The sequence below is a fragment of the Saccopteryx bilineata genome, chromosome 5 (genome assembly GCF_036850765.1).
Source record: "Saccopteryx bilineata isolate mSacBil1 chromosome 5, mSacBil1_pri_phased_curated, whole genome shotgun sequence".
NCBI lineage: Eukaryota > Metazoa > Chordata > Mammalia > Chiroptera > Emballonuridae > Saccopteryx > Saccopteryx bilineata.
In genome coordinates, this window is record NC_089494.1 from 206,483,228 (window position 1) to 206,500,792 (window position 17,565).

Here is a 17,565-nt window from a genome sequence, read left to right on the forward strand (position 1 = left end):
TTGTGGCTTAACTTCATTTAATAAATCTCTGGGCTATTTCAATAAAAAACCAGTTTAGGGCTGTTGCTTGTCATACATGATTAACTCTCCCACTTATTAGTAAAGTCTAGATTCACTTAACAGAATACCTATCTGATTTGTGAAGCAATCCGTACCTGTCACTCGATAAACTAGAATTGATGTGGAAATCTTACTCTGAGGTATTACAACAGTCAGTTTCTTCCAGTGTCTTATTTTTTAATTAAAGATTTTATTTATTCATTTCATGGGATGGGGAGGAGGGGAGGAACAAGAAGTATCAACTTATAGTTGCTTCACTTTAGCTTTTCACTGATTGGTTGTCATATGTGTTTGACCGGGCAAGCCCAGAGTTTCGAACTGGCACCTGCAGCACACCAGGTTGATCCTCTATCCACTGCGCCACCACAGGTTAGACAGAACCTATTTTTTTTTTTATTGTTTAATCAAAAAGATAAAGCAGTTTCCTTTAGCATGTTTACTTACAGTCTCAGGGTAACAAAATGTCTGCCAACACAGACATCAATGCTGCATTCAAAATCAGAAAAAAAAATAGCTAGTTAGGTAAGGGAGAATACTTTCTTTCTATAAAGCTTTGTCTTTTTGCCTGATTAACTCCCCAGAGCCCCATTTGACAGCACATGCTCATTTTGATTGTGAAGGAGGCTGGGAAAGCAAGCATCCAACTCTCCAGCCACGTTCTATATTGAGAGTCAGCATGAAATAAGAGACTTGGAAATGGCTTTGAATAGTGCAGCAGCTTGTTCAGCTTCAAGGAAGGCAGTTGGCTGACAGCTTCCAGGGGCAGTGCCTTCAGTATATAACACATGTTCAAGCTGAGGCCACATTCTTCTAGGCAACCCCCAGCCAATGCTGTACAGCTGGGAGTACCAGGGTCTGGCTGTGTCTGCCCAACGTGGGACTCCTCTAGTCCTTGTCCCGGAGCCCCTGTAGAGCGGTGGAGACTTGTTCAGACCCACAGCACAGTCTGAAGCTCTCCCTGCCCAGTCTGCATCCTTTCCTTTTCCTTTCACAGGCCAAGTCTGCATTGTGCTCTGAAGACTTTTCCTGCCCAATCCCGTTTTCCTCCCCCTTTATCTTACATGGTCATTACCCACCCCTACTGAGCAGTAAACCTCCAGTCTCCAAACTCCATCTCAGCATCTGCTCCTAGAGGAGTGGAGTTTATAGGAAAGAGATACGTCGAGATACTGTTCCCTATAAGGAAGTCTCCATGGGAGCCAAATATTAGTGTTAGAAGAACATAAGATCCTAGCAAGCTACTCTGACTAATCCATTTTCACTGTAAGGATATTCCAAATGTGAGTACTTTTTTATTTCAGCCCACACTGGTAAACACTGGCAAAGTTGATCTCTGATTCTCTGGCTCCTGTTTTCTCTCCTTTCAATGCATTCCTGTTCTGTTGGTCTGTGCTTTCTTAGCCGTGTTGATTCCAACATGGAATGCTAGAGCCAGGCCCTTTTCCCCCACCTTCAGGCCCAGAGACATTCTGTTTTCTTTTTTCTTCATTTGTTTGCTTGTTTTGTTTTTGCTTTCAAGAAAGTCTCCAAATACTTGCTCTCTTCCGTTATGTGTTGATTTTACAATTTCAATTCTTAGATTTCTGAAGAAGCCTCGCTGCCACTGCTTTTTGCTTATACTTATAGGGTCCTGCTGTAGGTCTTTAAAATAGCATCAGCTTAAAAGGGACACTACCCACCATGACCTTTCAGTTAGGAACTTATGATCAGGTCACCCTGTGGGGTTACTTTCCTTAGAACACACCTTTCATCCCTGGTCTACTTGCCCTGGGGAACCAGAGCTGCAGTACATGAGCTACAAGTCTGTGGAACCCAAAGCCATGTCTGCCAATGCAAGTCCAGGGGGCACTGGCATCACAGAGAACACTACCAGGTGTTGGCTGGCACTGGGAGAGGGGACAGGCTCTTTAGCCTGTGCACTTCCACTGCCGTTTCTCAATACTGGCTGCGGCCCTGGCTTTGCTCTCCAGTGACGAGGTTGTGGCCTCTACAGGCTCTAGGCAAGTGGAGGTCCAGACAAGGGGATTGAGGCTATTTGTAATAACCGTCTAGGGAAGAAGGGCCACCTGCTGTTCAACACTGATGACACCCTGGAGGACTTTATGAAGTTGATCATCACCCCAACTGGTACTCATTGAAATAACAGTGGACTAAAGAAGGGGCACATGAATTTAAAAGACCCTGTTTCTCTGGAGCACTATGAAATCACAACGGAATGAGCAGAATTTCTTCCCCACACTGTGCCTGGTCCTCCTCTCACCTCTTCTCCCACCCTCACCCCCCCCGCCCCCCCCCCCCCCCCACACACACAGGTATTAAAGCTTGGTTTTTTTAAAGTTATGTTAAGCCCTGGCTGCATAGTTCCATTAGTTAGAGCATCCTCCAGATGTGCAAAGATTGTAGGTTTATTCCTCGGTCAGGCTCATACAGAAACAGATTGATGTTTCTCTCTCCCTCTCACTCTCTCTCTCTCTCTCCCTCTCCCTCTCCCTCGCTCCCTTTCTCTCTTTCTCAAATCAATACTTAAATTTTAAAAATAAAAATAAATTAAAAGTTATGTTAATAAAAACTTAGAAAAAATGAAAATTAAAATAAATAAAATAGCATCTGTTCTAGAGCATAACTTCCTCTGAGGAACCCTCAAGTAGCTTCATTTGCTTATTTGTATATTAAACCTTTATTTATTGGGCAGCCACTATGTGACAGGACTCTAGGAGACATTGGACCTGCAGCAATGAAGAACACACAGGCACTCTCCCAAGAAGCTCATGGCAGCTGGTTTCAAATGAAACAAAGCTGGAGGTGGGGAGGAGTCAGAAGAGGTGAGATGTAAACCAGAAGAATGAACCACTCATCAGAGCTTTTTTTACAACCCAAATATTTTAAGCTTTGGCCCTGGCTGGTGGCTCAGTGGATAGGGTGTCAGCCTGGCATATGGATGACCTGGATTTGATTCCAGTCAGGGAACACAGGAGAAGCAGCTATCTGCTTCTCCCCATCCTCTCCCCCATGTCTCCCTCTCCCCCTCCCACAACCAGTTGTTTAATTGGTTCCAGCATAGGCCCTGGGCACTGAGGACAGCTCCATTGGTCTGAATGTGGCAGGTTCAGGTGCTAAAAATAGTTCCACTGATTTAAGCATCAGCCAAAGACAGAGTAGCTGGGTAGATCCCAATTGGGGTGCATGTAGGAGTCTGCCTCACTATCTCCCCTCCTCTCACATTAAAATAATAATAATAAATAAATATTTCAAGCTTTCCATCCTTCATGAGATACAATTTCAGAGATTTTTCAGACCAGCATAGCCTGTCTGTATGCACTGGATATTAAATATACATGTGGCTTATTTCCTGCTAATCTATGCTGCTTGGCACTGTCTGGTGCCACCCTCAGATCCCGTCTGCTGATAGAACTGCCTTCCTGCGATGGCTTCTCTCTCTCCAGGGCTTGAACAATAATGGACTTGCCCAAATGGTGACTCTTTCTGCACCAGGCACACTTGCAGCATGTTCCCAATGTGTCTGTATCAAGGTCGGCATCATTCCTGTCTTGGTTTCAGATTCTATTTGTGCTGAATGAACTCATTCCCTCATATTAATGCTTATTATTCTATTTTCCCACCATAATATCTTGGACAAACATTTATCAGTTCTGTCCTTTTCAGTAAAAATTAGCAAAGCTAAGGACAGACTTGACTGCATGTAATCCAAAGTTTCTGACAGATTGGACTGCCTGGGTGGGTAGCTGAGTTTGTTAAAGCGTCATCCCAATAGACCAAGGTTACAGGTTTGATCCATGGTCAGGGCATATATAAGAATCAACCAATGAATGCATAAATAAGTGGAACAACAAATCAGTGTTTCTCTCTCTTTATGCCCCTTCCTCTCTGTTGGGTAAACAAGCGGGTTGAGTTTGCTCACTTGTATTTTGCATTGGCACGGGGCAGCGCCATGTGTGTGTAGTCGGTGAAAGGCCCCTGACCTTACATCTGGTGAAGCTAGCAGAATTTGGATCTGACTGGTATAGAACCGCAACCACCCTTGAGGGGTGGAGTAGAGGAGTGGTGGTTGTTATGGTTCCCCGTGGCTGTCCTTTTGGGTACCATGGGCTGGCTGTTTATACAGCCCTGTGAGAGGCTGCTTGAGCTTCAGAGCTCCAGAATGAGCTGCAGACCAAGTGGCACCAACGGCACGATGGAACAGTCCCTGGAGAAAGAGCTGCAGATCTGAGAACCAGCACCAGTGTGAACTGGAGTGAGCGCTGGAAAAGGAAGCTGGCCGGGTTTGAAAGCTGAGACGCAGGCTGAGCACTGACAGCACCTGGAACTGCAGGCGGAGGCAGATTAAGGTCAGTGGAGCTGAGATGCAGGCTGAGCACTGACAGCACCTGGAACTGCAGGCGGAGGCAGATTAAGGTCAGTGGAGTTGAGATGCAGGCTGAGCACTGACAGCACCTGGAACTGCAGGCGGAGGCAGATTAAGGTCAGTGGAGCTGAGATGCAGGCTGAGCACTGACAGCACCTGGAACTGGAATGACCTACAGGCAGAGGCAGATTAAGGTCAGTGGAGCTGAGATGCAGGCTGAGCACTGACAGCACCTGGAACTGCAGGCGGAGGCAGATTAAGGTCAGTGGAGCTGAGATGCAGGCTGAGCACTGACAGCACCTGGAACTGCAGGCAGAGGCAGATTAAGATCAGTGAGGCCCTAGGCACAGAAGAAAATATTGGGCCCCTGAAAAAAAGAAGAGACAGGGAAAATAGAAATATATATATGTTAACCATATTTTTAAATAAAAAGTATGTTCTATTAATGTTAAAATTGCACACATAAAACCAAACTTGGTGTCATTAGAAAAAAGTATAAAGTTGGGGTTTTGCGGGGCCCTTCAGAAGTTGGGGCCCAGGGCATGCACCCAGTGCGCCCGCCATTAAATCTATATCTACAGGTTCATGAATTGCAGTTTGCCCTGGAAGTTGACTGTTGGCAGCGGCAGTTGTTGGAGAAACAACTCTGGGTTCAGCTTTGGGCCAAGAGCCAGCAGCCGGAGCAGCCGAAGATGGAGCTGTGCTGGTGGAGTGGCTCTGAGTCGGCGGGAGCAGGTATTTCAAGCTCCTTTTCTGAGGATGAGGAGGCTCAGGCTGCAGCTGCAGTCCGCATACTCAGAACTTCACCAGTGGTCATCCAGAAGGTAAAAACCCAGTAGCCAAGAGTCCCTCTGGGCAGGCACAGCCCCCTTCCCAGGTAATAGAGCACTCTATGGTCCAGCCCTATACCCAGGCAGAGTTGATGGAGTTGGGAACACAATTTAGGCAGAAACCTACTGAGCCACTGGTAGTCTGGTTACTGAGGTTGTGGGGCATAGGGGTGGATGGCATCATGCTCTCTGGAGCAGAGGTGGAGAGGTTGGCCACCGTTGCCATGCACTCCTCCTTCGGGCAGTGTCTTCAGAGCTCCCATGATGGCAGGGTTGAGGGGGGAGGCCTGAGGCTCTGTGTGAACCTAGTTGACTGTACTGGACCTTTACCTTGGTGATTTGCACAGACAGCTGGGCTGTCTATTGTGGACTGACTCTTGGACTGCAAGAGTCAGTGGACTGCAACCACAGTGGGGCACCGGCTCCCTTGTTGAATGGACTGCTGCTTTTGGACAGCATGAGAGACTCTGATGGAGGGCAGGGCAGGTCTGGTGGAGGCCCTTCTGCACCAGAAAGCTGCTCTCATCCAGTTGGAGAGATGCACCAACGACACTTTAAGGTTTTCATGGACACAGCCCTGGAATATAGAGGCCCACCTACTGTGGAGCAGGGGGCTAGGAATGGGCTTCCAGTTTATGTCCTGGGCAGAGAGCTCAGGGAGACATTGTGGACGGTACCTTTGTCATTGTTGTAATTGTGTACCTTGTGCTGTTGCTGTAGTCTGTTTGTTTATGTAATATACCTCACTCCTCACACAGGGATACCTGTGGTGTAGATTATGAAGTGAGCAATCCTAAAGGAGTGGAATGTTGGGTAAACAAGTGAGTCAGGTTTACTTGCTTGTATTTTGCATTGGCGCAGGGCCATGCCATGTGTGTAGTCTGTGGAAGGCTGTGTTACTTGCCCTCAGGGCGGCAGATTGCAAATTGCAGATTGCCTTCCTGCTTGGGAGGGGCCACTGTTTGCTACTGTTTGCTGGATGGAGAAGGGGTTTTTCCCCCAGCCTATTTTGCTAGAGAGTCCAGAGAGAGAGTGCTGAGGGATTTGGGAGCCCTGAGATTTTGCCCCAGCCTGTTTGGCTGGGGAATGCTGAGGCTGGTGGGGGCCTGTGAGTCCAGGAGAGTCCGGAGAATGAGTCAGGGCTTGGGAGCCCTGAGAGAGAGGAAAGCAGTCTTCCCTGCCAGTTTGTTCGTCCCCCACTACGAGACTTTAATAAATGGAACGGCCCACCATTTTCTGGATCACATAGTTCCTTTCCGTCTGCCCGAATCCAGTGAGAATCTGCGTGGCCATGATGGCGGCAGCCACTAGCCTTACATTCTCCCGCTCTAAAATCAATAAATAAAATATTTTTTTAAAAAAATGACAGACTTGACTAGCTATAGACTGAATGTAATAATGTAAAGGAAATGTAAATGTAAAAGATTACAAATAGAACAACAACAGTCCTCTAGTCTAGGATTTAATAACATTTTCTCAGAAGATTGAGTCTTGATTAGCATTTTCTTAGTTTGGAATGAGAATGGCAAAGCTACAATGAATCACACACAGTCACTCCCTCAACCCTCTCATTTCATAAAGAGGAAAGTTAACTCCAGAGCAGGAGGGTAACTTGCCAAGTCGCACAGCTTTGACAAATATGGGACTAACACCAAAGACCCAAACTCCCTGTCAAGCTTTCTCCAACAGCTATTCCACACTGAATTTGCCTGGTCTCACTGGCTTCCAAAATTAATTCTTCTCCCTTCCATATTTTAATCCCCATTGCAGCCCCTCCTTTTTTTTTTTTTTTTTTTTTGGTCTTTGGAGCTTCCTTTCTTTCCCTCTTTCTTGTCTCTGCACAGAATCTTTTACATTCCTGTCAGTATTGTATGCTCCTTCTTCCTAAACCCTTGGTTTTCTCTCTTCATGCCTATTTTGTACATGCCTATTTTGTATCTTCTACACTTAGTTTTTTTTAATGTTTTATTTATTGATTGTATGGCCAAAGGCCACCATCATGGCCAGTCATATGCAGGTTCTCATTGAATTTGGGCAGATGGTAATGAAACAACGGGACCAAGAACTGGTGGGCCATTACTTTTTTAATCCTAGCTCGCTCCCGGCAGGCGAGCAATACACACAGTGGGAAAAACACTTCCCATTCCATTCAGGGCTCCCAAAAACACTGATACATTCTCCGGTTCCATAACCAGGAGAATCTTCTCTGGTTTCTCCTAGAATCAAAGGCCCACCAGTCTCAGCGGAGCTCACAAAGCCTCTCACCTCTGGTTCCCATCTGCACACTTTCTCTTTCCCTGCCAACATGGCTTCTTTCTTCAGCATTCTGCATTCTTTCCTCTCACTGCAAACATGGCTTCTTTTTCCTTCTCCTTTTTCTCTCTCTGCAAAACTACCTGGGCCCATAAAGACCCCTCCTCCAGCAAACATTAGCAAAACAATGACCCTTCCCAAGCAGTAAGATAATTTGCAATTTCACAGACCACATATACCTGGCGCTGCCCAGCATCATTTTGTAAAAATAAAAGTGAGCAAACATAAAAATCATATTTTACAAATTTATTTGACCAACAACCTACTTTTGACTTATATATATGTAAAATATATATATACAGAGCCCTGGCCAGTTGGCTCAGTGGTAGAGCGTCGGCCTAGCGTGCGGAGGACCTGGGTTCGATTCCCGGCCAGGGCACACAGGAGAAGCGCCCATTTGCTTCTCCACTCCTCCGCCGCGCTTTCCTCTCTGTTTCTCTCTTCCCCTCCCGCAGCCAAGGCTCCATTGGAGCAAAGATGGCCCGGGCACTGGGGATGGCTCTGTGGCCTCTGCCTCAGGCGCTAGAGTGGCTCTGGTCACAACATGGCGATGCCCAGGATGGGCAGAGCATCACCCCCTGGTGGGCAGAGCGTCGCCCCATGGTGGGCGTGCCAGGTGGATCCCGGTCAGGCGCATGCGGGAGTCTGTCTGACTGTCTCTCCCTGTTTCCAGCTTCAGAAAAATGAAAATATATATATATATATATATATATATATATATATATATATGTATACAATATGTATATATATATATATATACACCACCAATAAGTTTAAATTTTCAAAAACAGGAAAAGATGGGGTGAGAGTGAGCTGATATTAGGAATTATCATCACATTCATATCAAGTTGTTTAAACCTAGTTAAGGCACACTTCTCTACTCTTGGGTCTACCTGCCAACTGAGAAGGTCACAGGAGAGTTCTAAACATCTAGCACAATGATTAGAATTCTAGAATTACTTCCTATTTCCCCTTTCCTGGACGTCTCATCATTAGTTGGGGCCATAAATTCAAGGGCCATATTTATGAACCCAGTTTTTTGTATTTTTTTCTGAAGCTGGAAACGGGGAGGCAGTCAGACAGACTCCTGCATGCGCCCAACCAGGATCCACTTGGCATGCCCACCAGGGGGCAATGCTCTGCCCATCTGGGACGTTGCTCTGTTGCAACAAGAGCCATTCTAGTGCCTGAGGCAGAGGCCATGGAGCCATCCTCAGCACCCAGGCCAACTTTGCTCCAATGGAGCCTTGGCTGCAGGAGGGGAAGAGAGAGACAGAGAGGAAGGGGAGGGGGAGGGGTGGAGAAGCAGATGGGCGCTTCTCCTGTGTGCCCTGGCCGGGAATTGAACCTGGGACTCCTGCATGCCAGGCCAACGCTCTACCACTGAGCCAACCGGCCAGGGCCTATGAACCCAGTTTAAGGATACATACCCTGAGAATACTAAGCATATTCCCAGGGACAAATGGATTTTGCAAAGAACTCCAGAATTTTGGCTGTTGAAACTACAGCTCTTTCAATGACTAATATTCAAGGAATTAAAAATTGCAGCCTCAGATTTTAAATACAGAAACAGTAAAAGAGTACCTGAGTTTTCTTTTTTTTTTTTTTAATATGTGATTTGCCTGACCTATGGTGGCGCAGTGGATAAAGTGTTGACCTTGAATATGAGGTCGCTGGTTTGAAACCCTGGGCTTGCCTGGTCAAGGTACATATGGAAGTTGATGCTTCCTGCTCCTCCCCTGCTTCTCTCCCTCTTCTATATAAAATAAATAAAAATATTAATAATTTTTTTATGATTTTTTTATTTTAAAGCATAACTAAATTCGACTGCATTTTTAAAATTTAGTTCATTTTCAATTCTACCGAGCAGCTAGCTGCTGGGCTGCAGCTTCAGTGACGTATAAGGTCACTGCCATTCCAGGGGTCCGGGTGTTAGGGGTGCCGGGGATTTTAGGCACATGGGATTTACCTCCACTACGACCTCTACTTGTATGGCTATGTCTCTCAGAACGCCCTTCGTGCAGACTATGTGTATCTGAGCTTTGACTTCTGTTTCTGACACTGTTTCTCCCTTCTCTTTCTTCTCTTCTGCTTGAGGACTTGTGTTCCTGCTTGGACTTCTCCTTCAGCTCCCTCTCCCGGGCCCCCGGCTTCCCCGCAGCTGGATGACCCGAGCTCAGGGTAACTGGGCTGCAGCTTCCGCACCTCCTTGTGCTCTGGCTTCTGCCCCCTTTCTGGGTTCTTGCTGCCCTGCTTTTTAGACCCAGGGTCATCCTCGTCCTTTACCGTCCTGCTTCTGGGAGTTGAAGAGGAGGCCGAAGGCTCTGCCAGTTCCTCCTGATCAGTCGTCTCTTTGCCTTTCTTTCGTTTCTTTTTTTCCTTTTTCTGCTTTTGGGTGGGTCTGTCCTCTTCAGAGCCCTCAGATGAATTTAGTGAGGGCGTTGGAGCCCCACGGCCTATAACCTGGAGCTCTTTGGTCACAATATCCATTTCTTCTGAGTCCTCAGGTGCCCGATAGTTAGACACATGATCCACTCGAATAGTTCTTCCTTTGATCTTGATCCCATTAAAATTGTCAACTGCCAGAATCGTGCTCCTCTGGTCTTCATAGCAGAGGAAACAGAACCCCCTGGACTTCCCAGTCTTCTTGTTCCGCACCAGATTGATGTTAACAATCTCCCCACATTGTGAGAACACACAGATGACGTCCCCTTCCGTCAGTTCATAAGGAAGTCCTCCCAGGAAGATCCAGGCGCTGTCTTTGTACTCGGAGTGCCAAGACACCTTATCTGCCACCCCGAGCTGGACCTCACGCTCATTCAGCTCACTGATCAGCCTCACTTTAGTTAAAGAGTTCATCTTCCGGACTTAGGATTTCTTCAAGAAATTCTTCTCTTCCGGAGTCGTACCAGGCGGTCTCCAGCCGTCTTCCGGAGGCCCTGCGACCGAACCTGCATGAAACTCGGGCTGTAGAGGGTCCACCGTGGCACAACACCCTCTTTGGCTTCTGCAGCGCTGCCAGTCCTCCCAGGCCGGTGCGCCGCTTGCTGGGAAGTGTAGTCTGGCCTCCGTTTGCTGGGGGCGGGGCAACAAACCTTAGAACTACCTTTCCCATGAAACACTGCGGCGTCGACTGGGGAAGACGAATAGGGGTCGGTGGGAAGTATTGTCGCTCCGGTACTTCACGGGAGCCCATGATGCCAGGCCCGCGGGGAAATGCAGTCCTCTAGGAGGTGGGCGTGGTAGGAGGCCGACTCATTCTTGCCAGGTATTCATTCGTTCGTGTAGGCATCTGGCAAGTATTTACTGATCGCCTTACTGATCGCCTCCTGTGTACGTTACTGTGCCCAACGATGCCGGATTTAATATTCGACAAGCTCTGGCCCAAATATTAATAAAATAAGCCTCTTCCTCTTTAGAGGCTGTAGTCCAGTGGGGAACAATGACAGGTACGTCTCTGGGCGCAAACACAAAGGGGCGGCCGCCCTGCGTACCGGTGCTTTCCTGTCAAGTGCAGCTTGGGTCGACAGGGGGCGCGCGTTCAGCTGTTTGGCTACATACGCCCTTAGCGTGGCCTTAACTAAAATACCTCAATTGTGTCAAGGCCACTTTGGATTAAACTCATTCTGTAGGTTTCTGTTTGGAATCTAGGGTTTACCTAGAGCTGTTCCACACCAATGGCTACTTGCCTAGGAGACTGGTGTTGCCATGTATCATATTTCTTAGCAGCAAATCTCCCTAAGATTGTGCTATCTGAATTGTGATATGTCAAGTATTAAGCAATGAAAAAGTGATAGCAGGAGAACTCAGGTGCGAGGGAATTCCATAATAGAAACTGGAAACAGGTGAAGTAAACCTGTGCCTCTGGGAGAAGCTGTAGTTTCTTCGGAGGGATGTTAGAAGGTAGCTGTCTACAACCACACAGATCTCCGTGTAGGTGAGCCAATGTTAAATGTTGGAAATCAAACTGGTGGCTTATGAACCACACTTTTTGTAGAATATTCTCACATAGCAAGGTAAGAAAAACCTGCTGCAGGAGCAGCAGGCGAGACTCTACGCAGAACTTCTTCCCTAGCCTACTGCCCCAAAGGCCCAGAGAATATCCAAGGTTCTGGGGAACACAGTTTGAGAGTATTTCAGAAAATACTTCATCTTAGGAAAGATGCTCACCCATTCGTTACTAAAAGCCTGTCCCACCCTGACCGGATAGCGCAATTGGATAGAGCATTTTAGAGGGAATAATTCAGTGTCATGTGGTACATTCACAGTGTTGTAAAGCCGCCACCTGTATCCAATTCTGAAACATTTTCATCACCCACAATGAAACCCTGTGCCCATGAAGCAGTTATTTCCATGCCCTTCTCATCCTGATCCCTGACATCCACCAATTGCTTTCCATTTCTGTGGGTTTACCTATTCTGGACATTTCATAGAAAAGGAATCCTACAATTAAAAAAAAAAATGTAGCCCTGGCCGGTTGGCTCAGCGGTAGAGCGTCGGCCTGGCGTGCGGGGAACCCGGGTTCGATTCCCGGCCAGGGCACATAGGAGAAGCGCCCATTTGCTTCTCCACCCCCAACCCCTCCTTCCTCTCTGTCTCTCTCTTCCCCTCCCGCAGCCAAGGCTCCATTGGAGCAAAGATGGCCCGGGCGCTGGGGATGGCTCCTTAGCCTCTGCCCCAGGCGCTAGAGTGGCTCTGGTCGCGGCAGAGCGACGCCCCGGAGGGGCAGAGCATCGCCCCTGGTGGGCGTGCCGGGTGGATCCCGGTCGGGCGCATGCGGGAGTCTGTCTGACTGTCTCTCCCCGTTTCCAGCTTCAGAATAAAAAAAAAATTAAAAATAAAAATAAAAATGTAAACAGCAGTGATTCTGACAAAGTCCAAGTGCAAAGCTTAAGTGGTTTCAATGTTCTGGTTCCTGGGAACTTACCTCTGGAAATGCTTCTACTCTCCTGCCAGAAATACTGAAACTACATTCTACGCAAGTCATTTTAGACCATCATCTCTCTGGAACAGATGGCAAAAAACATTTAAGAGGCATAGTAGGCCCCCGATTTACCTTTTCTTTAATCTAATCTAACTTGATAGCCACTTACCATTGAGCACTTGATATGGGGCTAATCTGAGCTGAGCTGTACTGTCAGTTTAAAGTACATACCAGACTTCAGAGTTAGTACTGAAAATACAAGTTCATTGGTTTTCATATTACATGTTGAAATGATGAACATTTTATCTATTGGATTAATACTAAGTTCTGCTTGTTTTATTATTGGGGCTGTTATAACACCTAAAGTTACATATGCGACTTATACTGCATTTCATATGATATGTGTCGTGCACATCACTATTCTAAAGCTTCCTGTAAGTTCTCTGTGGAGCCAGTGCTCAGAGACCTTTGATCTAGAAGCTTTCTATAAATGCCTTCAAGTACAAGCTGAAAATTCTTAGGGATGAAAAAAACTTGATTTCAGAGAACTAGACAAGATCACAAAATTGTTCCATTTATACCACATCCCACCTCCTACCTGGGGGGGTTCCTAGAGCCCAGGCCCAAAGATTAAGTGAATTAGGAAGACAAAAAAACTAAATAGACAAAAGAATTTGATATCTTTATACAGTTATGGCTTTTCCTTTAGTTGATTATGCCTAATCTAAAGTTTGCCAAACTGCTTCAGAAACCTCACCAGCAGTAGGAGGGACCAAAAAACATCCTGGACTTTTCCAAGCTTCCTCTTTCTCTCAAAACATAGTCTTGTTTTTCACCAGGCCATCACTTTAGGGAAGTGAGACCACATTATGTGACATCATCTATAGGGCTTTCCTGCTACTCCATATTTAGATTCTTCAGGAAACTTCTATCACCTAGTTGAATAAGATTGCGCTGTCGTGAGACACATAAATTTAAACCCACAAGGGCATTATAATGAAGAGTTTAGATCAATGATGAAGTCCACTGTAATATTGTTTTCAAAGTTATTTTGGAGAAAGAAAGTCAGATGTAAAAGTCAGATTTAATTCCCAGCTAGCTTTCCTTCACCCTTCTCTGTGGGGAGTTGTGCACTGCCACTGATTGAGCACCTCCAGTCACAGCTGGGTGTCTGCGTTCCTTCCTCCACAGTGCTACAGGTACCCACGGGAGGACGAGGCCTCCCTTCCAAAGTGTGCTCAGTCCTGTGCTGACAACAGCCATGTTCAGACTAGTCTCACATAAAACAAGCTTCAGAGGAGAGTTGTTCACTACCAACTGGTCACTTGCTGTGGTCACCAGTCTCATGACCATAGCACTAATTTCAAGGTGGGTGAGGGGAAGCTGCTTGGTCTGGGTAACCCCTGGACAACACAGCTCACACATCCACACTCCTAAAGGATTGGTTCCGCGCAGGGAAATACACCAGCCATTTGAGTTAAACAGAAGCAGATGCCTGAAAGGAAAACCACTGCTGGTTTTAGTAAATCCTCAGCAGTTTATGGATTTCTAGAGGAATTCTGAAATGACTTTCCAGAACTTCTCAGGAGACACTTCGGCATGAATAAAGTTCACAACATTTTTTGCAATGAGTCCTTCAGCCACTGAGAGCACCTCCATGTGAATGCCACTTTGAGGGAGGCTCTGAGCGATTTTAGCCAGTGGCTGGGCAGAGAAGGTCGTGCGAAGCGGTGTGACACCACAAGGCTGGTATATTCAGTACATAGACAGGCACTCAGAAACATCCGACAGCCCCTGGGACTCGAACAAAAGCAGTAGGGCCGCGATGATGAAGAAAAAGCTGCCAAATTCACTGAAGAACAAATGAAAAGAGGTCTGGAAGGGAAAGAACAGGAGACCCTGGTTTTTACAAAATTAATCAGAGAAAATGAAGAGAAAGTGACATTTAATTTGAATAAAGGAACGTGTAGTTCAACAGCAACATCTTCCAAATCACCTTTTTAGGGACCAAGTTCATTGAAGGTGGTAGAGACTGCAGCATCAGTGAAACAGAAAGAATCTCCCCAGAGCTTAGCTCAACCAAAGGAAAGAAGACAAAGAAATCTGCACTTGATGAAATCGTGGAGATTGAAGAGGAAAAGGAAAGAGCTGCCTGACCAGACCGCTGGCTGCGGCCTGAAACCATGCTGAAAATTATAACCAAAAAACTTAGAGAGAAAAGCCTAAGAAAAAGAGCATTGTTAGCAAAGTATCTGACAAATGATCCAGCTGTTGTAAAGATAATTGACTTTGGAGACAAGCTGAAGCTTGACCAGACTCCTTTGGAAACAGTAATTCCAGCACCAGGAAAAAGAATTCTCATTTTAAAAGGAGGCCACAGAGGAAATGAAGGTATCTTAGAATCCATCAATGAGAAGACCTTTTCAGCTCCGACAGTCATGGAAACTGGCTCTTTAAAAGGACACATAGCTGAAAGAATTCATTATAGAGACATTTCTAAACTTGTTTGAGTTTGAAAATTTGTTAGCATATTAAAATCCTAAAGCATAAAATTGGTGTTCGCCAAGGCATTACAAGACTCTGCTGTGTTAGAATGTTTCTTTTGCATAAAACAAATGGATTTATTTAAATAGTACTGTATAGTTTTTGAACTAAGCTTATAGAAAAATTTAATTTTATCTCATGAAATATCAAAAGCATGTAAATTTTTTATTTTTGTGTTCTTTATAATATTTCCTTAATTTTTTAAATGTCCACTAAAAGAATGTTATTGTAAAGTGTTTTATATATGATAATTAGAACCATACAAAAAATAAAAAATGAAGCATCCCTGAGGCCAGCTACAGGAGCCTGAAGGTACAAGGAGTGAGTGTAGTCCCAGAGAAAGTTACTACTTGCGAGGACCAACTGACAGCAGATAGGTGTGGCCTTCAGTAGACATGTATCCAACCCGCAGTGACCTGCATGATAGGAGCTGAGAGAATACAAAGATCACTCTCCTCCCATTCTCCAGTCTCCTGAAACTGCCTCTCACTAGCCAGACCAACCAGAAGACAGAGGGCAAAGGAGCCGATGATGCAATCAACACAGGTCAACCCTCCAGGGCCCAGAGCAAGGTAGGAGAGTTTGGGAGGAGATCTGGAAGAGCAAATGGAAAATATTCAGTAATTCCTCTCTAAGACGAAAGTCACTGACTACATTCTAAAGGTCAAGAAGTTCAAGAATAACAAAGAAAAATACAGTGTGGGGCAAAAATAGGTTTATAGTTGTTCCTATGAGAAATGATAATAGCATATAACAATACAAGAGTAAATTCTGTTGCATGTGTTTACAACCGTAAGCCTACTTTGGCTCCACCCTGTATGTCTTCTCCAGAGCTGGTAAGAGACTTGGTTCTAAGGAGAACTACTTTGATAAGCCGGTCATGATAAAGCCAAGAGCAGTAGTCTGGAACTCAGGTTTCTGGCAGAAGAATCACCTTCCTCTGGATAATAAAGGGAAAGAGAATGGGGTTGAATGCATTCTTGGGGTAAGTTTAAGAGGAAGAGGAAGACCAGAAACCAGGACCAGTAAGAAATAATTGGAAGAAGAGGTAAACCTAATGCAAATATTTCAAGTGAAATCATGGGCCCTCTATGGTATCTTCCTATGAATTACAAACCCACAGTAAGAATTAACAAAAAGAAATTATGATAAACTCGGTGTGAATGGATTGCTTGTGTAAATTAATGAAGGGATCGAGTTTACATGATTGGTACTGGGCTGCCGAACACAAGGGTCTAAGAAGAAAATCACTTTTTTTTTTTTTCTGTTACACAGAGTAGAAACTGGCAAAGTGAATGAAGGGCACAGTGTTAAAAGAAACAGAGCAGGACTCAAAATCTAGTGAAGCTGCCTCCTTTCATTGTGCCTCCAACACAGAAGAGGATAGCTGGGCATGTAAGAAGAATATATGCCTCTCTGAATATAGAAACAATGGCTACATAATTCTTATAGTTTATAAATACATACTAATATAAGAGCTAGAATTTATGGAGTATGTGCTAGTTGTGTGCCAAGGGGTGAGTTATCTTGTCTAAAGTAACCCAAGAAAGTTTCTATTAATATCCCATTTTACAGATGAGAAACCAGATTAGAAAGATGAAGTAACTAGCCCACAGGGGACAGCTAGAATTCAGAATTCAAGCTCAGGCAGCCTATATTTCTGGCTCATTTCAACAGTTAGCCTGAATACATTTACTCATTTTAAGCATTGAACAAGGGAGCTTTTATACCTTTTTAAAATGGAAACCTATAAATTGAGGTGTTGTTGCTTTTGTTTTTGTTTTGATGCTGGGTTGCTGTCAACAACAAAATACTGTGGATGTGTGTTCACAAGTCTCCTTGCTATTCAGCCACTATTCCCACGGTCTTGCATACCACAGTAGCTGCTGCCAGTTGTATTTTTCACATTTCTCTTTGAAATGAGACTGCCAGTGGCAGCTTTGGTGTCCCACAGAGCTTCCTCAGAACGCCATATGTCAGAGGAACTTCCCCCGCAGTGATCCTAGCAGCAGCTCCTCGCTGCACCTGGTCCTCTCTGTAGGCCTATTGCAGGGCCAGGGGCTCAGAAAAAGTGGAGGTTTCTTTCGAAAGAGAAAGGGAAGAGGAAGTATTGTTATTCTCTGTGGCTCATGGTCCTAACAATTTCTCTGAGCACTTAGATTTTGGTAGTATTTAATTCCACTGTTACTTCATTCAATTGGGGTAATGTTCTGTCCTTATCTGGAATGTTGTCGTTTTTTTAATTTTTATTTACTGATTTCAGCAAGAGAGAAAGGAGGAAAAGGGAGAAAGGAAAGAGAGAGAGGAACATCTCTCTGTTCCTGTATGTGTCCTAACCAGGCATCAAACTAGCAACCCCTGAGCTTCAGGACGATGCTTCAACCAACCAAGGTATCTGGCCAGGGCTGGAATGTTTTTTGTTCTTGTGTGTGTGTATAAGAGAGAGGGAGAGACAAATAAACAGGCAGACAGGAAGGGACAGAAATGAGAAGCATCAACTCATAGTTCCAGCACCTTAATTGCTCATTGAT

At 45.4% G+C, this 17,565-nt stretch overlaps 2 pseudogenes; one reads left to right on the forward strand and one right to left on the reverse strand.

The window, feature by feature from the left end:
* Positions 1 to 9,237: 9,237 nt before the first annotated feature.
* On the reverse strand, positions 9,238 to 10,697 carry LOC136338043 (RNA-binding motif protein, X-linked 2 pseudogene; annotated as a pseudogene).
* Positions 10,698 to 14,053: 3,356 nt separating this feature from the next.
* LOC136306626 (DNA/RNA-binding protein KIN17 pseudogene) lies at positions 14,054 to 14,646 on the forward strand (annotated as a pseudogene).
* Positions 14,647 to 17,565: the final 2,919 nt, after the last annotated feature.